We start from the raw sequence: 23,372 nt of genomic DNA, 5'->3' as shown, positions 1-23,372 counted from the left end.
TCGATTCATTTCTTCCAAAGATCAGATTGCTGATGGGTTCACTAAACCATTGCCTTACAGAGCATTTGAAGCCTTCAAGAATAATCTCAACTTGTTGAAGTTGTGATTAAGGGAGGGTATTAGAGATATAGGTCAAACAGAGTTTGAACCGTGTTAGGCGTGCGTGAGTCCGTATGAGATACGATATGTAATCCCGTGTAATCTCTCCCTGTACTCCTCCTATATATAGATGCAATGATAGGCACCGGAGATCATCCGAGTAGCCCTAATCTACCTGATCAAATTCTCGTTCAATAAATCCATCGTCGGTGGCTCCCCATACGGCCACCGGACACCTACAACGTTTGCGTCGGCCTGCGGCACAGGACGAGGAGTCCGATCAGTGGCGTGCGCGACGCAACAAGTGTGTCACGCGATCGTGCTTCGACGACGGCGCCGGCCTCTCTGACGGCCAGTAGTAGGCTACGCGACTGCGAGTAACCCTAGCCGTGGTAGACCGCACAACGGTGAGTAGGTACGGTCGTCGTAGTTATAGGTTAATTTGAATAACCATTTCTGTAAATTTGATCCTTTTAGCCATGAAGAATTTTTTTGCTTACATAGTCACTGCCTAGCGGGGCTTGATGCAACCAACGCGGTCACTTGGCGCGACCCTGCAACGTCCGTAGAGACGCAAACTTGCCGTATATTTGAGCCGCGTTTACGTTCCCGCTGCGTTAACCGGCTCGAACAGCGTGCATGCACATTTTTTAAACACGGATGCAAAGGGTCGGTCAGCTCCGTTTATGTCGCCTCATTAGAGATGCTCTAAATCGTGTGTTTTTAGACAGTCTGTATGGTACCCCCAGGCTTGATAGAAACGGACCAGGACATGCTCCAGAGCGGTAAACAAATGGGTTAGCCTGAACATGGTACTGATGCCATATTGTCATACACTATGTTTTCCACGGATTTTTGTTTTGCCTCTGTTTCTTCTATATGCCAAATTTTGTTAAGCTCAACACTAGTATGTTTCATTCTTTGACGATCCTCCGGATAGAGCCACTACAGGAATGGCCAAAGACGCCGACGGCCGGCTGCCTTCGGCGTAGCGACGCCAGGCCCTCGGCGTAGGCTACGCCGACGACAGCCCTCGGCGTATGGACTCGGCGTTTAGCTCCCTCGGCGTAGGGTTCTGTGCCGTCGGCGTAGGCCCAGCCGTCGGCGTACGACGCCTACGCTGACGGTGCACCTTCACCCTCGGCGTCTCGCCATGGCGCGCTGTCGCCGTTAACTGAGCGACCCAGACGCCGACGGCATTGCCCTCGGCATAGGGCAGCCATCTGGCGCCGTGGAGCGACGTGGCGCTTCGCGCGGCTGCCAGCTGCGGCGTCTACACCGACGACCACCCCTCGGCGTCTGCATGGGCCATGCAGGGACACGCGGCACGCTGCGCGCGGCTGCCAGGCGGAGGTCTACGCCGACGGCAATGCGCTCGGCATAGACCTGACCATATGGTCGCAGCAGGCCTCTATGCCGACGGCATTGCCCTCGGCTTAGCCTTGCGCAAATTTTTTTTCCACCAGCAGTTCACAATTCACAGTTTAACAGTTCAGTTATGACAGTATAGCAGTTCATACATCAAAATTCATCGAAATTCACCGTAACACCATAATTCACCAAAATACACATAGTAGCATACAAGAGGAGAGTGCCATGTCATCCAAATACATAGTAGTAGGTAGCACATGATAGGAATAGTAGTAGTAGCAAGCAAGAAGCTAGGTGCCGACTAGCGCAGGAAGGACCCGGACGGGGTGTATCCGCCCTCATCGTTGACAAAACGAGAAGCCCAGGGTTGCGCTCCGGTAGAAGCTGCAGAAGAACCACCTGGAGAAGGACCGGGAGTACGCCCAGGAGAAGTCGACGGAGTGGCACCGGGAATAGTCCCAGGAGAAGTTGACGCAGAGGCACCAGCAGAATGCCCAGGAGACCGACCACCTTCATGAACCGGTGTGATTTCACGCCCACCCCGCGAGGCCTGGTTCCCGGAGCATCCCGTTCCTACATATTCCCTACATGTTAGCAACTTGCGAGGCAAAGGAAAGTGGTAACTACCGGTTTGGCAAAGAACTTACCGGTGTGGATCCGTAGTAAGTCATAGCAAAAGTTGCCCTCGATGGCATGATAGGCATGTCCCCCGCCATGGGAACGGGGTCCGGTGGCGGTGTACCACTAGACAAAGAAGTCATCAGTGCCTGCAAGATAGGTTACAAGTCAGGCTTTGCAGAAATAAAGCATCAAACTGAGACTTGTCATCTACTTGCGAGAAGAAAGATTCAAACTTACTCCTATATACGCCATGTAGGCCGTATTCTGCTTATTCCACTGCGCAGCGGCCTGCTGATACGCTTCATTACAGGCTTCGAAGGCCGCCTCGAACTCAGGCTACAATTTCAGAAACAATGAATCTCGTCAACACTTAGCCATGTAGGAAGGAAAACCGGAAAGAGGATGAAAATAAGGAAAACTTACATCGTAGGCGGGTGGACGAGCAGGCCGGGGACGAGGCTGGGGGCTATCGGCGGTGATGGTATGCTTGAGACACGTGTAGCTCGTGGCTGGGGTAGGCTTGACCACCTTATTCAGAAAGGGTAAACGGCCATGCGGACGCCCGCGCCCCGACAGGACCAACGACTCCTCGTCGGTCGGGATGCGCAAGGGGTCATCCACCTCCGGATGACGAGACCTCACCATGTCGCAGTAGTCATCCTTGGCGGCCTTAACATTGCCGTAGTACTGTGGCTGAGGCAATGCGGGATTAGGCTTCTGCTTCGTCCGCATCATGTCATATATCTCGGGATCATGAAGGCCACCTGCATCGTGAAAAGAAAAGTTATGCGTATCACAAATGTAACATGACGGGAAATGAAAGAAGGTCGTTCCATGTATATAGATACCTTTTTCCCCTTGAAGCGGGTGTAGTCGCGGTTTCCCGCGTAGTGTGTGCCACCGGTGCGTCGGTTCTCCATGTTACGCCTCGACACGGCTGCAAACTCCTCATCCTCCCTGAGCCACCTCGCCCTAATCAGCTCCTCCCATGCCTCCCTATGCTGCTCGACCCACTCGGGACAAACCTGAAAACGCAATACTCAACTCAAGATAATCCAATGAAAACTTAGCAGCAATGTAGAATCTCATTGACATTTTACTCACCGACATGTACTCATCAATGGTCATTGCCCATTCCTCCGTAGGCTAGTTATCAACATAGTACTCCTTCTTGACCCTCTTACCGTTGTTAGCCTAGAAGGCACTAGCGCAGGTGACCTTTTGGTTGTACCAATGTTGCGGTGCCAACCTCTCACAAGCGCCACGCAAAGTGATAAGCGCCTGCCTATGATGCTCCGGGTCCACACGATAGAAGCACTTCAATCATGCATAAATCAGTTGTGAAATGAGGGATTCGTAGCATAGAAAACAAAAAATTTCCTACCGCGAGAACGCAATCCAAGCCAAGATGCAATCTAGAAGACGGTAGCAACGAGGGGATGAACGAGACTAACCCTTGAATATTTCCAGAGCCTACGAGAGGAGGCTCTCGTTGTTGCAGAAGATGATCACTTGCCGCTTTCAAAAGCGCGTAGAAGATCTTGACGGTGCCACAATCGGGCAGCACCTCCGTATTCGGTCACACGTTAGGTGTTGATGAAGACGACGTCCTTCTCCCCGTTCCAGTGGGCAGCGGAAGTAGTAGCTCCTCCTTGAATCTCGGCAGCACGACGGCGTGGTGGCGGTGTCGATGGAGATCTCCGGCGGAGCTTCGCTAAGCGTTTGCGGGAGAGGTGGAGGAGGTGGAGCGGCTAGGGTTTGGGAGAGGGGGTGGCCGGCCACTATGGGGTGCGGCCAAGGCTTTGGCTTGAGGTGCTCGTCCCCCTCCCCTTGTCCCTCATTATATAGGTGGAACACCCAAGAGTTGGTCTACAAGTCTTCGAATAAGACCCCAAACCAAAACCTTCCATATGACATGAAACCTACCCAAGGTGGGATTCCCACTTGAGGTGGGATTCCCACCTTTCCTTGGGAGGGGGTGGCCGGCCACCTTGGTGGAGTCCACCTGGGACTCCAACCCTCTAGGGTTGGCCGGCCAAGCTTGGTGGAGTCCCTCCGGGACTCCGCCTTCCAAAGTGATTTCTTCCGGACTTTTCTAGAACCTTCTAGAACCTTCCATAAATGCACCGGATCATTTTCAAACTTATAAAATGACTTCCTATATATGAATCTTATTCTCCGGACCATTCCGGAACTCCTCGTGATGTCCTGGATCCCATCCGAGACTCCGAACAAAACTTTGAACTCCATTCCATATTCAATATCTACTAATACGACATCAAACCTTAAGTGTGTCACCCTACGGTTCGCGAACTATGTAGACATGGTTGAGATCTCTCTCCGACCAATAACTAATAGCGGGATCTGGAGATCCATAATGGCTCCCACATATTCAACAATGACTTAGTGATCGAATGAACCATTCACATACGATACCAATTCCCTTTGTCACGCGATATTTTACTTGTCCGAGGTTTGATCATCGGTATCTCTATACCTTGTTCAACCTCGTCTCCTGACAAGTACTCTTTACTCGTACTGTGGTATGTGGTCTCTTATGAACCATTCATATGCTTGCAAGCTATTAGACGACAATCCACCGAGAGGGCCCAGAGTATATCTATCCGTCATCGGGATGGACAAATCCCACTGTTGATCCATATGCCTCAACTCATACTTTCCGGATACTTAATCCCACCTTTCTAATGTAATGTCCCAGGTTTAGAGACGATCGAGGGGTAGATTTTAGAAAGGGATGTGCACTGCATCGTAAATTCTGGGGAAATTTCGCGCTTTTAAAACAAAACTGCATCGAAGGGAGACAAGTTTCTCTCTCGACACCTTACAGGGTTAGGGTTTCGAGAGTGCGACAAACTTGCATCTCACTTAACTAATTTAGGGTTTTGAGAAGAGAGGAGAGATAGTACATTACAACTTAAGTTGCATGATTGAATTCAAACACAAGTTGCATTTGAATTTCAAATTCAAACATCATAAGAATATCTCATAATTCAAATTTGAGGTAATTCATTAAACAAATTATAAATAATCAAGATATAAATGGAACAACTATTATACAAAGCTCATTAGAGAAAATTGGAGCTTTATTGATAATCACACATGATACATTGTCATTACAATATTCAGAATTGAAATTAGAAATGTTACAACACATTACATGAATTGAATAAAAGGAAAAAGAAAAAGAAAGATTACAACTTAATGAAATTTCCTAAACTACAAGTTGATCTTCATGAAATCCTTGATCAAGATGATCTTGCATTTCATCTTGATCATCTTGTTGTTCCCTGCACACAAACAAAGCACAACAAATGTTATGCCAAGTGGCAAAGCCACTTGGCAGGTTAGCAAGAAAATGGTTAATGGAGAGGATATGACCATGATCAGCCGAGCTGATCCATTCACTGGACCATGTGACAACCAACAAGCACACAAGCTGCTCACACAACCATTGTGCATGCCCAACAGCAAGCCATGGTGTGTGCATGCATCACAGCACACACACACGGCCAGAAAGTCACCAACAGGTTGCCAGGCACTGCTGTCGACCAAGGGAGCCAAGTAAGGTCCATATAAAACCTTTTCCACCGCCAGAACTCAAGCAGTTCATCAGCAGCAACTCACAAGGGTAAGAACACCAAGAACAGCAAGAACAGGTGAACAGCCAGAGCTGTCCCACCTATTCCACAATAACCAGAAACAAACCAAGCATCACAAGCTTGCAAGGAGGAGCATGGCAAGCAAACCAAGCATCACAGAAGCAATCCTCTACACCAACAACTTAATCTAGGAGCTGGAGTGAGGTATAAACAAGAAATCATGGGCAAACATCTGTTTTGCTCATAAATAAACATGTGCATGACCCATTGATGGCATGTAACTCACACGTTCGTTGGGAACCCCAAGAGGAAGGTATGATGCGCACAGCAGCAAGTTTTCCCTCAGAAAGAAACCAAGGTTTATCGAACCAGGAGGAGCCAAGAAGCACGTTGAAGGTTGATGGCGGCGGGATGTAGTGCGGCGCAACACCAGGGATTCCAGCGCCAACGTGGAACCTGCACAACACAACCAAAGTACTTTGCCCCAATGAAACAGTGAGGTTGTCAATCTCACCGGCTTGCTGTAACAAAGGATTAACCGTATTGTGTGGAAGATGATTGTTTGCAGAAAACAGTAGAACAAGTATTGCAGTAGATTGTATTTCAATAAAGAGAATTGGACCGGGGTCCACAGTTCACTAGAGGTGTCTCTCCCATAAGATAAACAGCATGTTGGGTGAACAAATTACAGTTGGGCAATTGACAAATAAAGAGAGCATGACCATGCACATACATATCATGATGAGTATAGTGAGATTTAATTGGGCATTACGACAAAGTACATAGACCGCCATCCAACTGCATCTATGCCTAAAAAGTCCACCTTCAGGTTATCATCCGAACCCCCTCCAGTATTAAGTTGCTAACAACAGACAATTGCATTAAGTATTGCGCGTAATGTAACTAGTGACTACATCCTTGAACATAGCACCAATGTTTTATCCCTAGTGGCAACAACACATCCATAACCTTAGAGGTTCTTGTCACCCCTCCAGATTCACGGAGACATGAACCCACTATCGAGCATAAATACTCCCTCTTGGAGTTACTAGCATCAACTTGGCCAGAGCATCTACTAATAACGGAGAGCATGCAAGATCATAAACAACACGTAGACATAGCTTTGATAATCAACATAACAAGTATTCTCTATTCATCGGATCCCAACAAACGCAACATATAGAATTACAGATAGATGATCTTGATCATGTTAGGCAGCTCACAAGATCCGACAATGATAGCACAATGGGGAGAAGACAACCATCTAGCTACTGCTATGGACCCATAGTCCAGGGGTAGACTACTCACACATCACACCGGAGGCGACCATGGCGGCGTAGAGTCCTCCGGGAGATGATTCCCCTCTCCGGCAGGGTGCCGGAGGCGATCTCCTGGATCCCCCGAGATGGGATCGGCGTTGGCGGCGTCTCTGGAAGGTTTTCCGTATCGTGGCTCTCGGTACTGGGGGTTTCGTCACGGAGGCTTTAAGTAGGCGGAAGGGCAAGTCAAGAGGCGGCTCGGGGGGCCCAAACCACAGGCCGGCGCGGCCAGGGGTGGGGCCGCGCCGCCCTAGGGTTTGGCCACCTCGTGGCCCCTCTTCGTTTCGTCTTCGGACTTCTGGAAGCTTCGTGGAAAAATAGGCCCCTGGGCGTTGATTTCGTCCAATTCCGAGAATATTTTCTTACTAGGATTTCTGAAACCAAAAACAGCAGAAAACAGCAACTGGCACTTCGGCATCTTGTTAATAGGTTAGTTCCAGAAAATGCACGAATATGACATAAAGTGTGCATAAAACATGTAGATAACATCAATAATGTGGCATGGAACATAAGAAATTATCGATACGTCGGAGACGTATCAGCATCCCCAAGCTTAGTTCTGCTCGTCCCGAGCAGGTAAAACGAGAACACAGATAATTTCTGGAGTGACATGCCATCATAACCTTGATCATACTATTTGTAAAGCATATGTAGTGAATGCAGCGATCAAAACAATGTATATGACATGAGTAAACAAGTGAATCATAAAGCAAAGACTTTTCATGAATAGCACTTCAAGTCAAGCATCAATAAGTCTTGCATAAGAGTTAACTCATAAAGCAATAATTCAAAGTAAAGGCATTGAAGCAACACAAAAGAAGATTAAGTTTCAGCGGTTGCTTTCAACTTGTAACATGTATATCTCATGGATATTGTCAACATAGAGTAATATAATAAGTGCAATAAGCAAGTATGTAGGAATCAATGCACAGTTCACACAAGTGTTTGCTTCTTGAGGTGGAGAGAAATAGGTGAACTGACTCAACATTGAAAGTAAAAGAATGGTCCTCCATAGAGGAAAAGCATCGATTGCTATATTTGTGCTAGAGCTTTGATTTTGAAAACATGAAACAATTTTGTCAACGGTAGTAATAAAGCATATGCATCATGTAAATTATATCTTATAAGTTGCAAGCCTCATGCATAGTGTACTAATAGTGCCCGCACCTTGTCCTAATTAGCTTGGACTACCGGATCATCATAATGCACATGTTTTTACCAAGTGTCACAAAGGGGTACCTCTATGCCGCCTGTACAAAGGTCTAAGGAGAAAGCTCGCATTGGATTTCTCGCTATTGATTATTCTTCAACTTAGACATCCATGCGGGACAACATAGACAACAGATAATGGACTCCTCTTTTATGCATAAGCATGTAACAACAATTAATAATTTTCTCATTTGAGATTGAGGATATATGTCCAAAACTGAAACTTCCACCATGGATCATGGCTTTAGTTAGTGGCCCGATGTTCTTCTCTAACATTATGCATGCTTAACCATAAGGTGGTAGATCTCTCTTACTTCAGACAAGACGAACATGCATAGCAACTCACATGAAATTCAACAATGAATAGTTGATGGCGTCCCCAGTGAACATGGTTATCGCACAACAAGCAACTTTAATAAGAGATAAAGTGCATAATTACATATTCAATACCACAATAGTTTTTAAGCTATTTGTCCCATGAGCTATATATTGCAAAGGTGAATGATGGAATTTTAAAGGTAGCACTCAAGCAATTTACTTTGGAATGGCGGAAAATACCATGTAGTAGGTAGGTATGGTGGACACAAATGGCATAGTGGTTGGCTCAAGTATTTTGGATGCATGAGAAGTATTCCCTCTCGATACAAGGTTTAGGCTAGCAAGGCTTATTTGAAACGAACACAAGGATGAACCGGTGCAGCAAAACTCACATAAAAGACATATTGAAAACATTATAAGACTCTACACCGTCTTCCTTGTTGTTCAAACTCAATACTAGAAATTATCTAGACCTTAGAGAAACCAAATATGCAAACCAAATTTTAGCATGCTCTATGTATTTCTTCATTAATGGGTGCAAAGCATATGATGCAAGAGCTTAATCATGAGCACAACAATTGCCAAGTATCACATTACCCAAGACATTTATAGCAATTACTACATGTATCATTTTCCAATTCCAACCATATAACAATTTAACGAAGGAGAAACTTCGCCATGAATACTATGAGTAGAAACCAAGGACATACTTGTCCATATGCTACAGCGGAGCGTGTCTCTCTCCCATAAAGTGAATGCTAGGATCCATTTTATTCAAACAAAACAAAAACAAAAACAAACCGACGCTCCAAGAAAAAGCACATAAGATGTGCTGGAATAAAAATATAGTTTCAGGGGAGGAACCTGATAATGTTGTCGATGAAGAAGGGGATGCCTTGGGCATCCCCAAGCTTAGACGCTTGAGTCTTCTTGATATATGCAGGGGTGAACCACCGGGGCATCCCCAAGCTTAGAGCTTTCACTCTCCTTGATCATGTTGCATCATACTCCTCTCTTGATCCTTGAAAACTTCCTCCACACCAAACTCGAAACAACTCATTAGAGGGTTAGTGCACAATAAAAATTAACATATTCAGAGGTGACACAATCATTCTTAACACTTCTGGACATTGCATAATGCTACTGGACATTAGTGGATCAAAGAAATTCATCCAACATAGCAAAAGAGGCAATGCGAAATAAAAGGCAGAATCTGTCAAAACAGAACAGTTCGTATTGACGAATTTTAAAATGGCACCAGACTTGCTCAAATGAAAATGCTCAAATTTAATGAAAGTTGCGTACATATCTGAGGATCATGCACGTAAATTGGATTAATTTTCTGAGCTACCTACAGGGAGGTAGACCCAGATTCGTGACAGCAAAGAAATCTGGAACTGCGCAGTAATCCAAATCTAGTACTTACTTTTCTATCAACGGCTTAACTTGGCACAACAAAACACAAAACTAAGATAAGGAGAGGTTGCTACAGTAGTAAACAACTTCCAAGACACAAACTAAAAACAAAGTACTGTAGGTAAAAAAACATGGGTTGTCTCCCATAAGCGCTTTTCTTTAACGCCTTTCAGCTAGGCGCAGAAAGTGTGTATCAAGTATTATCAAGGGGTGGTACATTCTCAGCGGGGTGCGGAGTTTTCTCAACCAGGCATAGTATATTAGATACATAAGTTTTAGCATCTCCCTTTTCATTAGTCTTAGGCGTGCTACTCTCATCAAACAAATTTTCAGGAACAAGCCAAGCATAGTTATTTTCTAGTGCATCATTCATAGCTAAGAGTTTACATGGTATTGGTGCTTTGATCTCCCCACCATCATCAATATTATTAGTGCATCTTATTCTATCCATGTCCATCCTTTCAAGGAGACTAACAAAATTAGTATGAGAACCAAGCATATTAAATTTAGCAAAGACCTTTCTAGCTTCTCTTGCTAGACCACCAAATTCTCTAAGAAGGGTTTCTAAAACAAAATCTTTCTTTTCTCCTTCTTCCATATCACCAAGTGTGAGAAACATGTGTTGGATTATAGGATTAAGATTAACAAATTTAGTTTCCAACAAAGCGAACTAAATGCGCAGCCGACAATTTCATAAGTAGGCGCAAGGTCTACCAAGTGTCTATCTTCAAAATTTTCAATGGTACTAACATGATTGAAAAATTCTTCTATATTATTTCTCCCAACTATAGACCCATGTCCTACCGGTATGTCTTTCGTGGTAAAATTAAAAGGAAACATGATGAAATAAGTAAAGTAAATGCAAGTAACTAATTTTTTTGTGTTTTTGATATAGCGAACAAGATAGCAAATAAAGTAAAACTAGCAACTAATTTTTTTGTATTTTGATTTAGTGCAGCAAACAAAGTAGTAAATAAAACTAAGCAAGACAAAAATAAAGTAAAGAGATTGAGAAGTGGAGACTCCCCTTGCAGCGTGTCTTGATCTCCCCGGCAACGGCGCCAGAAAAAGAGCTTGATGGCGTGTAACTCACACGTTCGTTGGGAACCCCAAGAGGAAGGTATGATGCGCACAGCAGCAAGTTTTCCCTCAGAAAGAAACCAAGGTTTATCGAACCAGGAGGAGCCAAGAAGCACGTTGAAGGTTGATGGCGGCGGGATGTAGTGCGGCGCAACACCAGGGATTCTAGCGCCAACGTGGAACCTGCACAACACAACCAAAGTACTTTGCCCCAACGAAACAGTGAGGTTGTCAATCTCACCGGCTTGCTGTAACAAAGGATTAACCGTATTGTGTGGAAGATGATTGTTTGCAGAAAACGATGGGAACAAGTATTGCAGTAGATTGTATTTCAGTAAAGAGAATTGGACCGGGGTCCACAGTTCACTAGAGGTGTCTCTCCCATAAGATAAACAGCATGTTGGGTGAACAAATTACAGTTGGGCAATTGACAAATAAAGAGAGCATGACCATGCACATACATATCATGATGAGTATAGTGAGATTTAATTGGGCATTACGACAAAGTACATAGACCACCATCCAACTGCATCTATGCCTAAAAAGTCCACCTTCAGGTTATCATCCAAACCCCCTCCAGTATTAAGTTGCTAACAACAGACAATTGCATTAAGTATTGCGCGTAATGTAACTAGTGACTACATCCTTGAACATAGCACCAATGTTTTATCCCTAGTGGCAACAGCACATCCATAACCTTAGAGGTTCTTGTCACCCCTCCAGATTCACGGAGACATGAACCCACTATCGAGCATAAATACTCCCTCTTGGAGTTACTAGCATCAACTTGGCCAGAGCATCTACTAATAACGGAGAGCATGCAAGATCATAAACAACACGTAGACATAGCTTTGATAATCAACATAACAAGTATTCTCTATTCATCGGATCCCAACAAACGCAACATATAGAATTACAGATAGATGATCTTGATCATGTTAGGCAGCTCACAAGATCCGACAATGATAGCACAATGGGGAGAAGACAACCATCTAGCTACTGCTATGGACCCATAGTCCAGGGGTAGACTACTCACACATCACACCGGAGGCGACCATGGCGGCGTAGAGTCCTCCGGGAGATGATTCCCCTCTCCGGCAGGGTGCCGGAGGCGATCTCCTGGATCCCCCGAGATGGGATCGGCGTTGGCGGCGTCTCTGGAAGGTTTTCCGTATCGTGGCTCTCGTGCGGGGGTTTCGTCACGGAGGCTTTAAGTAGGCGGAAGGGCAAGTCAAAGAGGCGGCTCGGGGCCCAAACCACGGGCCGGCGCGGCCGGGGTGGGGCCGCGCCGCCCTAGGGTTTGTCCACCGTGGCCCCTCTTCGTTTCGATCTTCGGACTTGGAAGCTTCGTGGAAAAATAGGCCCACAGGCGTTGATTTCGTCCAATTCCAAGAATATTTCCTTACTAGGATTTCTGAAACCAAAAACAGCAGAAAACAGCAACTGGCACTTCGGCATCTTGTTAATAGGTTAGTTCCAGAAAATGCACGAATATGACATAAAGTGTGCATAAAACATGTAGATAACATCAATAATGTGGCATGGAACATAAGAAATTATCGATACGTCGGAGACGTATCACCCATACACAAGCCAGAGGGTATGATCACCCTGTGTGCATCATCATTTGGTGTTAAAACCATTTGATGCTGGCAAAAAGGGGATTAAGCCAGAAGAAAATCATCCTAGGGAAGAAATGGTCAAGCCCAGTGTATTATCACTGAGGCAAACCAAAGAATCCAGCAAGGTAATGATTCACAGCTAGCCTAGCCCAACTCACCTAGCACTACATGGTTCACTAACCATCAGACAGATAGGCAACTTGTGCCTATTCTAGTTGGTCAACAGCAAAGAGCACTGGAAATCCAACAAGGAATTGCCAGTGATGCATTCACTAAGCCACAGCAAGCCAACAGGAGTGGGAGCTTCCTGAACAGCAAAGAATTGCTGTTGAGGCCACCTCAACCACTAAAACAGCCCAAATCATTAAGCCAAGCAATTGTATCATCACCCAGATGGGTTCAAAGATGAGCTAGGGTTCCCAACAGCTGTTGGCATTCCTCTAGCTCAATCAAATAAATTATAAGAGTCATCACTGCAAGCAGTTCATCTCATTTATCCAATAAACAAGCACACGCTACATAGATAAATGAAATACATAAGTCACCAGTAACTAGAGCACTTGCACATGATCCAATGGATCACTGCAAGCATCAACAGATGCTTGAGCAAGCACCATCACACACCAGGCCAAGCCTGTGTGATGCACACACAACACAGAGTGAGCAACAGTGAGACACAGGACAACACAACAGCTTTCACAAGCAACTGATGATCACATGATCATCAGAAGCTTGCTAGAGCATGCTACAGCATGCTAGGACCCATTCCAAGTATTAACACATGGACAAATAATTAAATCAAACATATAACTGAACAATTGCATCACAGATAAGTGAATTAGGCAGCACAATTGTATCCAGAAGCACTCGATCAAAGGAGGGAGCAGTTAATTGAACAGCTAGGCTCAGTTGAGCATGTCCATGAATTAGAGCACAGATAATAGCACATCAGTAGCACTGGCACTTGCCAAAGGCAAGGATCATGCAGCATGATCAAGCCAGGGGCAAGCAATTGCATATACAGGAGAGGCATGGTATACAGAGCAACAGCAGGAGCCACTAAATTAAACAAAGCACCACAGCATGCTCATGAGTTGCAACAGCAAGTAATGGAGAAAGAACAGCACATCACACTAGATAGGATCCATGGCAGCAGCACAGCAACAATGAACACATGGCAGCACGAGTACAGCAGCCGTAGCACAGCAGTATGCCTAGCCCAGCACGGCGCAGCAGCTAGCACAGCACCAGGGCTGGCATAGCGCAAGGCCACAGAAGCATAGCAGCAGTAGTACATCGGCACGGCAAGCATCTCCACATGGAGTAGCAGGCCAGTGGCCGAGCTAGACGAAGAGGAGGAGGAGAGAAGAGAGTAGAACAGGTAACAGAGGAGGAAGGAGGAGGAATAAACTTACAGGTGAAGCGGAGAGGAACACGGCCATGGCGGCACAGCGGCACACGCCGGGCGAATGACAACGCCAGGCCAAGCCTAGCCAGGCACCACCTCGCCACAATGCCAGCACCACCACGGCGAGCCACACGGCCGCGCCACGGCGCCAGGAGCGTCGGCGGCGACAAAATCGCCGCGGCACACCACGGCAGGCGAGCAGAGGCGATGGGGACGAGTCGAGGAGGCGGTGAAACATAGATCGACGCGGTGGATCTGAAGCGCCATCGAACGGCGGTTCAGATGCGCCACATATCACCCCGGCGATGGCCGGAGTTGGCCGGAGTAAATCGGCGAAGGCGGCGGCAACACGGGAGTCGCGAGAGCGAGGGGGCTAGGGTTCGCGAGGGAGAGTGAAGGGGAAGGGGACGGGTGCGTCCGACCGAGCCCAACATGCGACTCGGGTTAGGGTTAACCCACTGGGCCACCCTGACATGTGGACCCAGGGGCATTTTTGGTTTTTCACAATTCCAAATAAAACAGAAACTTTGCAAATGCATAGAAAATTATAAATAGCTCTAAAAAATAATTAAAAATATGAAAACTACTCAGGATAAAATTCTCTATCATAATAAAATATGAAATGGAATTTTTGAAGACAAACAAGATTAAGTCCAAATTTGATGATTTAAATAATCATTTAAATCACACCTTATATTTTCAATAATGAAAATAAGTCCATAAATTCTTTTGGACTTTAAAAACACCTTGACAACATTTCAAGGTAGTATTTTACCCTAAACAAAGTATCCCTAAATCATTCTTAGTATTAACCTCTCACATGAAATGATAAAAACACCGGAAGGGGGAAAACAACCCTAAAAGTTGAATCATGCATAATTGCTTCTTTAACCATTGCCCTTATCGGACAATGATGCTATTTTTCAGCAACAGAGGACAAGGGTCAGTCCACACCGTCCAACTGCAACACTTTGCAGTGTTCAGGCAAGTTCATCACTTGCTCATGTCATTTGAGTATTTTTACCAAATTACTTGCAAAGTACTATGTTTATCACTATTGCATAAAAAGCAAAACCACTATTTTCATAACTATGAATATGACTAAGTGGTGGGCAATGGAACCATGGATTGTGTTGATATGGTGGAGGTTCCATTGCAAGGGTTTATATCCATCTAGGGTTAAACAACAAATGTCGTCCAGTGATTCTTTTGCCGTAATACCCGTGTTAACCATAAGATCTGGAGTGGGACGGAATAGTCAATCGTATTTCCACCTCTTGTACATCAACGGACGTGCTTTACCATAGACACTTGTAATCTGTCGGGGGCAAGCGGTAGGCTGGGGAAGCCAAAAGTTCCCCACGGCATTGTTCGTAGACACTTGTCGCCCGAGGAGCAAGCGGTAGGCTGGGGAAGCCAAAAGTTCCCCACGGTTATTCCGGTCTATGATGGGTTGCAGCTACCGGCGAAGGAGTTTATGGTAAGAGCCCAGAACTGTTGTCGTGGTCGGGGTCCATCCTTAATTGGTATAAGAGGACCGGCGAGGACCCAGGGTCGGGGTATGCAACAAAGGGTGGGTGTGTGAGGTAGCGGAGGAATATGATTGGCTATGACCTTATACCGGGCCTTGATACGTCTCCGACGGATTGATAATTTCTTATGTTCCATGCCACATTATTGATGATATCTACATGTTTTATGCATACTTTATGTCATATTTATGCATTTTCCGGCACTAACCTATTAACGAGATGCCGAAGAGCCAGTTGCTGTTTTCTGCTGTTTTTGGTTTCAGAAATCCTAGTAAGGAAATATTCTCGGAATTGGACGAAATCAACGCCCAGGGGCCTATTTTCACACGAAGCTTCCAGAAGACCGAAGATGATACGAAGTGGGGCCACGAGCTGGCGACACACTAGGGCGGCGCGGCCTGGCCGCGCCGACCTAGCGTGTGGGGCCCCCGTGACGCCTCCTGACCTGCCCTTCCGCCTACTTATAGCCTTCGTCGCGAAACCCCCAGTACCGAGAGCCATGATACGGAAAACCTTTCAGAGACGCCGCCGCCGCCAATCCCATCTTGGGGGATTCAGGAGATCGCCTCCGGCACCCTGCCGGAGAGGGGAATCATCTCCCGGAGGACTCTTCACCGCCATGGTCGCCTCCGGAGTGATGAGTGAGTAGTTCACCCCTGGACTATGGGTCCATAGCAGTAGCTAGATGGTCGTCTTCTCCTAATTGTGCTTCATTGTCGGGTATTGTGAGCTGCCTAACATGATCAAGATCATCTATCTGTAATGCTATATGTTGTGTTTGTTGCGATCCGATGGATAGAGAATACTATGCTATGTTGATTATCAATCTATTACCTATGTGTTGTTTATGATCTTGCATGCTCTCCGTTATTAGTAGAGGCTCTAGCCAAGTTTTTGCTAGTAACTCCAAGAGGGGGTATTTATACTCGATAGTGGGTTCATGCCTCCATTAAATGCAGGACGACGATGTGAGAAAGTTCTAAGGTTGTGGATGTGCTGTTGCCACTAGGGATAAAACATCGATGCTATGTCCGAGGATGTAGTTGTTGATTACATTACGCACCATACTTAATGCAATTGTCTGTTGTTTGCAACTTAATACTGGAAGGGGTTCGGATGATAACCTGAAGGTGGACTTTTTAGGCATAGATGCATACTGGATAGCGGCAGGGCCGGCCCATAGGCCGGGGCAGCGGGGCGGCCGCCCTGGGCCCTCGGGAGGCAGGGGCCCCGGCCCAGCTGTAGCTCAGTAGTAATAGGATTTTTTCCAGAAATACCTTTGCAAGGAAAACGAGAGAGGAAGAAAACAAAATGGCAAGGAACAAGGGTCAAGTCCACCACGCTGCGGAAGCAGCACTCACTGACCCGATTAACAGCCAGTCGTTGGCATATGGATCTCCTCGGCTTCTTCATACTCGACGGCCCGTCTCCCCCTCCCCCAGTGAAAGCGCTACCGCTCCCGCGCCTTCCGGATTCCATGATCACTGCAACCATTAATGGAAACCAACGATACAATTTCGTTCACCATCAAATAGACGTCTGAGAAATCAATATAATCGAGTTTACGTTGCCTTGCTCCCCGGCTCTTCATCTAATCTGAGAGAGTACTCAACTGATTAGGACTCCAAGAGAAAAGAATGGGGAAAGGGGTACCAAGCGAGTGGTAAACTCGTGCTGACTGTTGCGCCCTGCAGACCAAGCAACCTACATCGACATTCGCATTCAGGTGATTTTGTTCAATGTATTGACTGTTTTGATACAATTCTTTGGTGACATTTTTTCTAGTACAAAATATTTTTATGGTGGTGATAAAATCAAGAGAAAAAAACACATATACGAACTGTTATAATCCTAAAAAGGCCGGTTAACAAATATTTAGGTAATAATCAGTTTCGACAAGGTTATTTGTTTTGCAGATAAAAATGATGATCTATGCCACTTAGAAAAGCGATCTCTTTGTAAAACCATATTGTTTTCTGACTATCATGACATAGTTCACTCGATCCTTAGAAATATATTGTTCATGGTGTAAGTTTTATAGTTCAAAAATCATTGATCTATCCATGTTTTGAACTGCTTCTGAAGTACTATATATTCGCTAAAATTTTGTTCTTCAACAAGGGCCCTTCTCATAGTTTTGCCCCAGGGCCCCAAATTTGTGTGGACCGGCACTGGATAGCGGTCTATGTACTTTGTCGTAATACCCAATTAAATCTCACAATACTCATCATATCATGTATGTGCATTTTCATGCCCTCTTTATTTGTCAATTGCCCAACTGTAATTTGTTCACCCAACATGCTATTTATCTTATGGGAGAGACACCTCTAGTGAACTGTGGACCCCGGTCCATTCTTTTAATCGAATACAATCTACTGCAATACTTGTTCTACTGTTTTCTGCAAACAATCATCATCCACACTATACATCTAATCCTTTGTTACAGCAAGCCGGTGAGATTGACAACCTCACTGTTTCGTTGGGGCAAAGTACTTTGGTTGTGTTGTGCAGGTTCCACGTTGGCGCCGGAATCCCTGGTGTTGCGCCGCACTACATCTCACCGCCATCAACCTTCAACGTGCTTCTTAGCTCCTACTGGTTCGATAAACCTTGGTTTCTTACTGAGGGAAAACTTGCTGTTGTACGCATCACACCTTCCTCTTGGGGTTCCCAACGGACGCGTGCTGTATGCGTATCAAGCAGATTTTCTGGCGCCGTTGCCGGGGAGATCAAGACACGCTGCAAGGGGAGTCTCCACATCCAATCTCTTTACTTTGTTTTTGTCTTGCTTTATTTTATTTAGTACTTTGTTTGCTGCATTATATCAAAATACAAAAAAATTAGTTGCTAGTTTTACTTTATTTGCTATCTTTTTTGCCATATCAAAAACACACAAAAAATTAGTTACTTGCATTTGCTTTACTTACTTCATCATGTTTGCTTTTAATTTTACTGTAAAAGATATACCGGTAGGACAAGGGTCTATAATTGGAAGAGATAATATAGAAGAATTTTTCACCCATGTTAGTATGCATGAAGATCTTAAAGATATACCCCTTGCAAAAGCTGTCCCTACCTATGAAGATGCCTCTGTTTGTTTGGTACGCATGATGGAAGCTAGATTTATTAGTCTCAACCCTATGATACAACACATGTTCCTTACACTTTCTGATATGGAGAGGGGAGAGAAGAGAGATTTTGTTCTAAAAGTCCTAGTGCGAGAATTTGAGGATATAGCCAAAGAAGCTAGAAAAGTTTTTAGTAAGCATGAGAGGCTTGGTATGATCACCGATTTTAAAAGAACACTTGAAAAGATGGATATGGATAGAATTAAGTACACTAATAATGTTAATGACGGTGGGGAGAATAAAGCACCAATACCTTGCAAACTCCTAGCTATGCATGAAGCTCTAGATGATAATTATGCTTGGCTTGTCCCTCAAAATTTGTTTGATGAGAGTAGCAAGCCCAAGACTAATAAAAAGGGAGCCTCTGAAACTTATGTATCCAAAATACAATGCATGGTTGAGAAAACTCCAAACCCCACTGTTGGTGCACCATCTCTTGATAACACTTGATATACACTTTCTGCGCCTAGCTGAAAGGCGTTAAAGAAAAGCGCTTATGGGAGACAACCCATGTTTTTACTACTGCACCTTTATTTTATATTTGAGTCTTGGAAGTTGTTACTACTTAGCAACCTCTCCTTATCTTAGTTTTGTTGCATTGTTGTGCCAAGTAAAGTCGTTGATAGTAAGGTTCATACTAGATTTGGATTACTGCGCAGAAACAGATTTCTTTGCTGTCACGAATCTGAGCCTAATTCTCTGTAGGTAACTCAAAAAATTATGGCAATTTATGTGAGTGATCCTCAGATATGTACGCAACTTTCATTCAATTTGAGCATTTTCATTTGAGCAAGTCTGGTGACTCAATAAAATTCGTCTTTACGAACTGTTCTGTTTTGACAGATTCTGCCTTTTATTTCGCATTGCCTGTTTTGCTATGCTTGATGAATTTTTCGATTCCATTAACTTTCAGTAGCTTTGTGCAATGTCCAGAAGTGTTAAGAATGATTATGTCACCTCTGAACATGTGAATTTTAATTGTGCACTAACCCTCTAATGAGTTGTTTTGAGTTTGGTGTGGAGGAAGTTTTTAAGGATCAAGAGAGGAGGATGATACAATATGATCAAGGAGAGTGAAAGCTCTAAGCTTGGGATGCCCCGGTGGTTCACCCCTGCATATATCAAGAAGACTCAAGCGTCTAAGCTTGGGGATGCCCAAGGCATCCCCTTCTTCATCGACAACATTATCAGGTTCCTCTAGTGAAACTATATTTTTATTCCATCACATCTTATGTACTTTGCTTGGAGCGTCGGTTTGTTTTTGTTTTTGTTTTGTTTGAATAAAATGGATCCTAGCATTCATTGTGTGGGAGAGAGACACGCTCCGCTGTTGCATATGGACAAATATGTAGCGACCCCAGATCTGATAGGATCCAAAGTCCCTGTGATTAAACATGCTAGTCCCTGGATCATTAGCTAGCACTCACAGTCGATGAATTATCATGTAAAACACAAGTCTTTATTACACGATTTGAATAATCCAGAGTACAAATGTTTACAACTTGCATAGCCAAAGGCTAGCTCAATACAACGGAAAACGAAATAACATCTTGGAGTCCCATCAATGCCACAGGCTGGTTGAGTGTAGACTCGCAACCTACGCATTCACACAAGTCGTCGAATAACCTGCAACATGAAAGGTTGCAGCCACGAGAGTGGTCAATACTTTGAATGTATGGCAAATTACACCGAGAAGAGGAAAATTGACTACATCTACATGCAAGGCAGACAAGAGGAGGCTTGAGGTTTTATTTGCGTAAAGCCAATTTTTTTACTTAAAAAGTGGAGAAAATTCTTTTATCCTACTTTGCAAATTTTTTATAAAGTAATATTGGCCGAGTGGAACACATGGATATTACACACCAAGTGTCCAAATCAACCTAACACTTGGATATGACACACCAAGTCCCAAACACTTGGATATTACACACCAAGTCCCGAGCACTTGGATATTACACACCAAGGCCCAAAACCCACCTATGAACGATATTACACACGCCATAGGGTTTTGAAAACTTCTTTGAAAAGAGAGAGGAAATCATTCAGAGGCTCCATCCTTCCGATGCTCAAATTGTCCTTTTACCGTGGACACGGCTGATCGATCAGGTTAACACTCTCGAGAGGTTGCGCTATTTACCCACAATTCACAACCAAGCTTTTTTGCCAAAATTCTTCATCTTCATTAAGGCCAGGACGAGGTCACGACGAAGCTTTTCCTTAGCAGCCCCTCTACCTTCCAGATCCGCCCGTGCCCAAAATTCCTCCCAATGGCGGTACCCAGGCGAAGTTTCCCACTAAGTACTTAGCCAAGACAGAGCCCATATTGTATTGTGGTTGCACTGGAAGCTTCTGACATCTGGAACGTGGCAGACTTCTTTGATCCTGGGCGGCAGTCCTCCACCAATCTCCACACTCGTTGTCCCGTCAAAACCATTCCGCCCAGAAGAAAACTTAATTTTATTTTGAAGGAGGATTTTGGGAGAAAAGTTGCGCTCATAAACAGAGCTCAAGTACTTAGAAAATTTTCTTGTTTCGAACCCCTTTTGATATTTACGTAGCATAAGCATAGCACTTAGAAAAATTTAGAGATTTCTATGGCCATTATATCAAGTGGAAATATTTCTAATTAATACTTCTACTCATGGCAATCTACAAAATAGCACGCAAACTTGTAAAATATTTACCAAGTAAAATCTACCAAAAACAATTTGAAGGAAAAAAGACATGCATAGTAAAAAAAACTTGGGACAAACATATGAACAAAGGTGTAACTTGTCTTAGTAATATTTGATGATGATTTCTTCTTCGTGAACTTTTCCGCACTCCGAATAAATTTAACGCATATAGAAATATACACGCAATAAACAACCATTGCAAATAATAAGCCAAATAAAACATGTAATCAAGTAAAACAAAGAAAAAAATGCAAAATAATATTAAATTATATATTTATTTCGTGCTATAGTATTTATGTGTTCCAAATATTATGTATGTTCATAAGAATCAATTTGCAAAAGGGATTAATTTAATAGTATTTATATAACTCCAAATATGTTCAAATTAAGGTTAAAACTTCCACAATTCAATCAGGCAGATTAATTATTCATAAATTTAAAATTCCAACATTAAAGTGTAGATATTAAAATTATGAAACTAACGCAAAAAGAATCGATCAAAACGGAGTTACGATTATTTAACTATAATTTTTCAAAGTATTCAGATTTTAATGTTTTAAGCGGTGACGTGACGCATCCTGGAGCATCAGATCTTGATTTGACGGACATGGCGTTCTTCGGCTTCGGTTTCGCTAGACTTCAGCGCGGCTACGACTCCAGCATTGCACGGTGTGATTCATATAAATCGATATGGGAAAACAAATAACTACTAACGCAATCAAAAACAAACTTAATGATTTATAGATAGCCAAAACGAATTTCGAATTTAGATTTTGAACTTGCAGATTCAAATAAATCTATAATTAGAAAAATTAGTACCAATAGATAGGAAATTTAATTACAAAACCAACGCAAAAAGTATTAACTAAATCGGAGCTGTAGATTTAAAGATACAAATTTTTGAAGTTTTGACCAGAGCATGAGCTAGCTCTCTGATTGATCGATCGATCGCACACTACGTGAAAAGAAAAGATAGAACGAAAAGGAGCCGTGGCAGAACATGACAGGCTATACCGGTTAAGAGCCTAATCTATTTGCTATCCCTGATCGTACTGACAATTAGATGGTGCCACAGCAGCTTACCAGCAGCGGCCGGTGGTCGACGTACGAGGAAGACGGTGGTGCTGGCTCGCTCCTGGTGCTTCTCTGGATGCGGCGAAGACAGCTAACTGTTCAGTTCAGCTCTGCTCCGCGCCGGCGTACGCGCCAGCATCCGCGGAACGTCCTTGGTCTGCGTTTTCTGATATCTGGTTGGAGGCGGGCAGTCTAGTAGACCTCCGGCGGGCTTGTATGCGCATGCTTACGGTCCTGCATATGCGAGAAGAGTAAGGTGAGGCGATGCGGTGAACAAGGGGATCGAACGGAGGGTTAGAAAGAGGATGCGAGGCATGGAACCTCCTATCCAAGCTCAGGTACGGTGGTGGTCGCCGGTAAAGTCAGCGAGATCGATCTGGCGGCGGGCGTGGTGATGGATTTAAGCTTGGGCTTTTGCAAACATCGCACGGGTTAGACGAGGGGATATTTATGGAGGAGTTAAACGTGGAGTAAGGGTCAAGATTATGGAGCATCGAGAGATTTTTCCGGGTATTTGATTCAAGATGAAGTCCTATACGGGATGGTTTCCAGGAAGATGATGACAGGTGAGTCCATGTAAGATAGAAAAAAAATTGAACGGGGGAGATAGCGATCTATTGGATGGAGCCTCTGTCGGTGGTTCGGCTGGCCGTTCAAGTACTCGCACTTCATCTCTTCCATTTTTTTTTGTTTTATTTTTATTTTGGAAAGACTCTAGAGATAATTATTCAACTAAATTTTGAAAACCAAAACAGGTAAATTGGACATAGGGAAACCCTTTTCTACCTGAAATAAAATATATGAAATATTTATGCACTTTGGATATATGTATACCTGTGCATTTTTTATAATTTAGGAGAGTTTTAGTTTCAATCACTCA

General features: G+C 44.3%; 1 long non-coding RNA gene across 1 annotated transcript; it reads right to left on the bottom strand.

Moving 5' to 3' along the window:
* Positions 1-20,180: 20,180 nt before the first annotated feature.
* LOC127306523 (uncharacterized) lies at positions 20,181-23,062 on the bottom strand. The gene is made up of 3 exons (XR_007854701.1): positions 22,814-23,062; positions 22,502-22,726; positions 20,181-20,369 (listed from the first exon to the last, which is right to left on the bottom strand). It is a non-coding gene; the product is annotated as an uncharacterized lncRNA (long non-coding RNA).
* Positions 23,063-23,372: the final 310 nt, after the last annotated feature.

The sequence above is a fragment of the Lolium perenne genome, chromosome 6 (genome assembly GCF_019359855.2).
Source record: "Lolium perenne isolate Kyuss_39 chromosome 6, Kyuss_2.0, whole genome shotgun sequence".
NCBI classification, from domain to species: Eukaryota; Viridiplantae; Streptophyta; class Magnoliopsida; order Poales; family Poaceae; genus Lolium; species Lolium perenne.
Note: the sequence above shows the minus strand (reverse complement) of the source record. Positions and strands in the feature narration are given on the sequence as shown.